This window comes from Mesocricetus auratus, unplaced genomic scaffold (assembly GCF_017639785.1).
Source record: "Mesocricetus auratus isolate SY011 unplaced genomic scaffold, BCM_Maur_2.0 Super-Scaffold_100026, whole genome shotgun sequence".
Taxonomy (NCBI): domain Eukaryota; kingdom Metazoa; phylum Chordata; class Mammalia; order Rodentia; family Cricetidae; genus Mesocricetus; species Mesocricetus auratus.
In genome coordinates this window covers 28,647,615-28,653,614 of record NW_024429207.1, presented here as the reverse complement: position 1 = coordinate 28,653,614, position 6,000 = coordinate 28,647,615, and positions in this window count along the sequence as shown.

Below are 6,000 nucleotides of genomic sequence, written 5' to 3'. Positions count from 1 at the left end.
TTCCAAGTGAGGCATTCATTATTTCTGAAAATTTTACTTTCCAGAATGTGGGGATGCACATGTAATTCATAGTATTATACTATATGTGTGCATACTTGTAAAAAAGGATTGTGCAAGTTTGTCATAAAATTCCCCTAAAATTTTATTTTAAAAGCATATGTTCATAGAAAATGAAAGTATTCTAAGAGTTATTCGTAATTTTGCCCTTGTCATTCCATATCTTCCCCTGTGGAGCCATGGTACTCCTTCCACAGAAGGCAAGGGGTCTGGGGCCATTTAACGGAAGTAGTGCCCAGACCAGCAGGCTTGTCAGATTTCTTTATTTATTACGTGTATTTATTACATGTATGGATGCTTTTGCCTGCATGTTTGTCTGTGCCCCACTTGTGTGACTGGCGCCCGCGGAGTCCAGAGACAGTGCTGGATCCCCGGAACTGGAGTCATAGATGATTGAGAGTCACCATTGGGGTCCTGGGAACTGAATCAGGGCCCTCTGCAAGAGTGGCCAGTGCTCTTGACCACAGAGACACCTCTTTAACCCACAAGAGGCTTTTCAAAGCACATGGTTTTAAAAAACGGTTTTGAATCACTAGCTTAAACTGCATTGGTATTTTGGGTCACCCTTATTCCCACAGTGGATTACAGACTTTGTATCATCCTTGGGGAAAATCGATAGTATAAACGCAACTTTAAGAAAGACACTGGCTTTAATCCCAGCACGTGCGGAAGGCAGAGGCAGAGGCGGGAGGATCTCTGTGAGTTTGAGACGAGCCTGATATACAAGAGTTAGTTCTAGGACAGGCTCCAAAGCTATACAGAGAAACTCTGTCTCAAAAAAAAAAACTGAAAAAGAAAGGAAGAAAAGAAGGAAGGAAGAAAGGAAAGAAGGAAGAAAGAAAGAAAGGAAGGAAAGAAGGAAGGAAGGAAGGAAGACACTGGCTTTAGGCAATGATGACACACCACTTTAATCCCAGTACTCATGAGGCAGACACAGGTGAATCTCTGTGAGTTGGCAGTCAGCCTGGTCTACAGAGTGAGTTCCAGGACAGCCAGGGCTGTTATACAAAGAAACCCTGTCTCAAAAAAACCAAAGGAAGGAAGGAAGGAAGGAAGGAAGGAAGGAAGGAAGGAAGGAAGGAAGGAAGGAAGGAAGGAAGGAAGAGGGAGAGAGAGAGAGAGAGAGACTTAGTGTACAAGCATGCATGCCTTGGGAGCTGTAATAGAATTTGGATTTTCCTTAAAACATCTTTTCATCACAAATACAACAATGTTGAAGGTTTCAAAGTTAAAGCCTCTATAATAAACTCACCAACTCGGAAAAGAAGACACTCCTTTCCCATAGGCGGCATACATTTTGCATGATGAAATCAATGTATTTCAAGTTCCAAAGGTTTGACGAGCTCAACACTCTGGCACCGGAAGACAAAATCTTTCAAGCTGCCAATGGGCAAGGTGCCTCCTGGTGGCTTGATGTAGAATTTACACCAATGGCAGGATGAGAACACTTGCGGTGTCCACACTGAGTGCTCCATCAACGCGCTGTGGCAGAGCTGGGCACTAGAAGATTTTGTTGGTGCCATAAATGCTATTTTGACCAGTGTTGGGGGTTTTCTACTTACATGAGTGAAGGGATAATCTGATTTAGTAGACTTTTCATCACATTTGTAGGTTGAATGAACAAATAAACAATTTTCAGTAAACTTTTTTTTTTTTTTTGGTTTTTCGAGACAGGGTTTCTCTGTATTATCTTGGAAGCTGTCCTGGAACTCACTTTGTAGACCAGGCTGGCCTCGAACTCACAGAGATCCACCTGCCTCTGCCTCCCGAGTGCTGGGATTAAAGGCGTGCACCACTAACACCCGGCGTTTTTCAGTAAACTTATAATTACTGAAGGAACTAAGCCATCCCACATGTACTTGGTGTTTTGTTATGTTTGTTCTGTGTGCCCACAACCCTGACTTTGGAAGTTAAACTTTTTCATTGCCGAGCTTTGAGCATGGTCTTGTACGTGCTAGACAAGCACTGTTATTCATATTTTGTATTGACTGTTTCTCATACGCAGTATATGATGTGCTTATCACTTTAATTCTAATCGCCTTAAATTTAGGTATTATTACCATCTCATATATGACTAAATGGAGACTATTTCCAATTTCTGGTACTATAACAAAATACCTGAATTTTAAAACTGTAAGCTTTGGGCTCTGACCACTTGATCCTGTAACTTTGCATGGGGTAGAGCAGAGCATTTACTGTCTGGCTAGTGTACAAATGAGAATAAGAAAGAGAGCAGGGTCTCACAAGGCTTTTATGGGCACACTCAGTATGATCTGAAACCTCCTGCTAAGCCCCATCACTGAAGTTCCCACCATAGTCGTCTAACAGTGGGAGGCCGGGACAATGCCTTCGTTTAACATGTGAGCCTTTCAGAGACACTTGAGAGCCAAACTAGAGTAGATTCTGTGAAGTTAAGAGCAACCTCCAAGGCCTTACCTTCTCCGAGGAGTGGATGGGAGGTGGGATGAGGGAAGGAGGGGAGAGCATGAGGAGAGGAGGATTGGAATGTCAATAAGTAAATAAATAAATAACAGTAGCTTCTATGCTAGGAAATGCTAAAGCAAGAATTTTTTTAAAAAATATTTATTTGTTTATTATATATACAGTATCTGTCTGCATGCATCCCTGCGACCAGAAGAGAACACCAGATCTTATAGATGGTTGAGAGCCACCATATGGTTGCTGGGAATTGAACTCAGCACCTCTGGGAGAGCAGTTAGTGCTCTTAACTGCTGAGCTCTCTCTCCAGCCCTAAAGCAAGAACTTTAACAAAGACTGTTTCCCCTAATGCCTCACTGTCTACAGCGATGGGGAGAGCTGTGTTCATACAGTCATCTCTTCTTTCTCTCCCATCTTTTCTAATTATAAATAGTAGAAATGTACTATATTTACCCACTGTATTGTGTATGGATAGTTGTATGTGCACAGGTGTAAGTACACACACCTGTGCTCTTACAGGCCTGCAGGTCTAGAGGAAGATTTTAGGTGGCCTGTCCTTCACTCTCCACTTAATTCCCTTGAGACAGGGTCTCCTACTGAACCTGAAACTAGGCTGGCAGTCAGCAAGCCACAGCAATTCTGTTGTCTCTACCCCCATAGCAACAGGGTTATAGTAAGCAACACCACACCCAGATTTTAACACGGATGTAAGGGACTAAACTCCATACCTCGTGTTTGCATATCAAGTACTCATATATTTTCCCAGCCCTTGTTCATGTACCTATGTATGTATGTATATGTATATGTGTGTATATGTGTATGTATATGTATATGTTGTATTCCCACCATTGAATATTTGAGTCAGGCTAACTTTATAAGGAAAGGAGACTTGGACTGGAGAGATGGTTCAGCAGTTAGAAACACTGCCTGCTCATGCAGAGGTCCTGAGTTCAATTCCCAGCAACCACAGGGTGACTCACAACCATCTGTAATGAGATCTGGTGCCCTCTTCTGGCCTGCAGGGATACATGCAGGCAGAACACTGTACACATTGTAAATAATTTTTTAAAAAAAGAAAAGAAAAGGAGGTTTATTTGGCTCACAGTTGTGGAGGCTGACTGTCTACACATCACAGACTCTGGTGAGGGCCAGACAGCAGAGGACAGGGACACAGGGACAGGGAGGAGAAAGGTCTTATGTCTTCACATAGGAAGCCCCAAAGAGGCTACAGCCTCACTGCCCCTTGCCTTACAAGGGCATGACCACAGTTTATGTAAGGAATTTCCACTAGGCTCCACACATTAAAAATTCTCACCATGTCTTAATTCTACCTGGTAGAGACCAACACTTCACATGTGACCCTTGTGGGAACACACAAGCCTCGCCCAAAGCATAGCATGTGCCAAGGTAGGGGCCAGGAACCAGGGTTTTGGGTCTGTGCCTGCCATCTTTGGTAATGCTATATTAGTTACTAAACTTTCTCCCCTTAGCTTTCTTATCATAATAAAGCTGACTGTCTCAATCACAGGATTGCAGGAAGTTCCTACAGAGATGTGTGTTAGAACATTCTATGGGTTTGCTGAAAGACTGCTCAGTGGTTCGGGATGTGCAGTGCTCTTGCAAAGGGCATGAGTTCAGATTCTAGCACCCATGCCAGGTGACTCCAGCTACTGGGAGGTCTGACCCCCAGGGACACTTGTACCCATATATATAATTACAATAAAACTTAAAATTGCTTTGCTAAAAAGTCCTGGCTTCTGCTGCAGCTCAGCGGTAGGGCTCTTGCCTAGTATGTTCAAGGTTCTGGGTTTGATTCCTGGCATTGAAAAAAAAACTGTAAATAATCATGGTAGCAGTTTACACTCTTCTAGTAGCTTATAATTTAATAAGTTAAAAACGGGTCTTCTTTCCAAGTAAAAACAAGCACTATGGTTGCTGCTATAATACAGACCATGTTTTGCAATGTTGTAACTGAGTTTAGGTCTTATTAGTCCAAATCCCATTGTTCTGTTTTGTCATGCTGCCTCCTAATTGAACACAGCATCTGTCCCAGCTAGTTTTATGTCAACTAGACACGAGCTAGAGTCATCAGAGAGGAGGGAGCCTTAACTGAGAAAACGCCTCTGTGAGATCAGGCTGCAGATGATGGGTGAGGGCCCAGCCTGTCCTTTGTAAGTAGCCTGAAGATGCTGATTTGTGGGTTTTGTTTTTGTTGTTGTTTTGTTTGTTTGTTTGTTCTTTTGGTTTTTCGAGGCAGGGTTTGTCTGTGGCTTTGGAGGCTGTCCCGGAACTAGCTCTTGTAGACCAGGCTGGTCTCAAACTCACAGAGAACTGCTTGCCTCTGCCTCCCAAGTGCTGGGATTAAAGGAGTGCGCCACCACCTGGTTGATTTATGTATTTTTTATATAAAGAGTAATGACAGAAAACAACAACCAATTTGTTCAACACATACTTATTATAGCAAAAGCATCATTTTAGCTTTTAATAGTTACACAGGAGTGGTCTCACATATTCAGCTTGGTGCATATTATTCTACACTTTGAGAGGTGCTGCAGTTTGAGTTCAGGGCATTGAATATGCTAAACACACATTCTGCTGAGTCACACTCTTTCCTCCTTTTCAGAATGGTAATGTTTATTCTGTACCACTGCATGCAATTTTTGCTCTTACAAAGGGCTATAGGTGAGGGATTGCCTTGAGTCAGGGAAGGCTTTGGACTTTACTCATACAGTGTGAAGACTAAGACTATGGGGATTTTTGAAGTTAGACTAAATGTGCTTGACATTGTGGCTATGAGCCTATGGAGTGCAGGGAGTGGAACTTCGTGGTTTGAATGAGAATAGTCCTGTAGGCTCATATATTTGAATATCTGGGGCCCAGTTGGTGGACTGTTTATGAAGGATTACGAGGTGTGGCGTTGTTGGAAAAGATGTATCACTGGGGAGTGGACTTTGCTCTTTCAAAAGTCCAAGCATGATCGATCTCTCTCTCTCTCTCTCTGTCTCTGCTTCCTGCTATGGATCAGATGTAAACATTCAGCTACTGCTCCAATACCATGTCTCCTTGTTGCCACACTCCACGCCGTGATGACCCAGGACTTACCTTCTGACACTGTCAGCTAGGTCCCAATTAACTTTGTTTCATAAGTTGCCATGGTTATGGTGTCTCTTTACAGTAATAGAAAAGTAACTAAAATGGGTTCATTTGCTCGGAAACCCTTTTCTATCCTTTTGCCATGAGGTGATGTCGATTCTTTTTTTAAAAAATAATTTATTTAACTTTATTTTATGTGCATTGATATAAAGGTGTCAAATCCCCTGGAACTGTAGTTACAGACAGTTGTGAGCTGCCATGTGGATGCTGGGAATTGAACCGGGATCCTCTAGTAGAGCAGTTAGTGTTCTTAATTGCTGAGTCATTTCTTCAGCCCTGAGGTGATGTCTCTTCTTGATGTTGGTTTGTGTTTCATGAATGCAGCAGAAACATGAAACCTACTTTCTAACC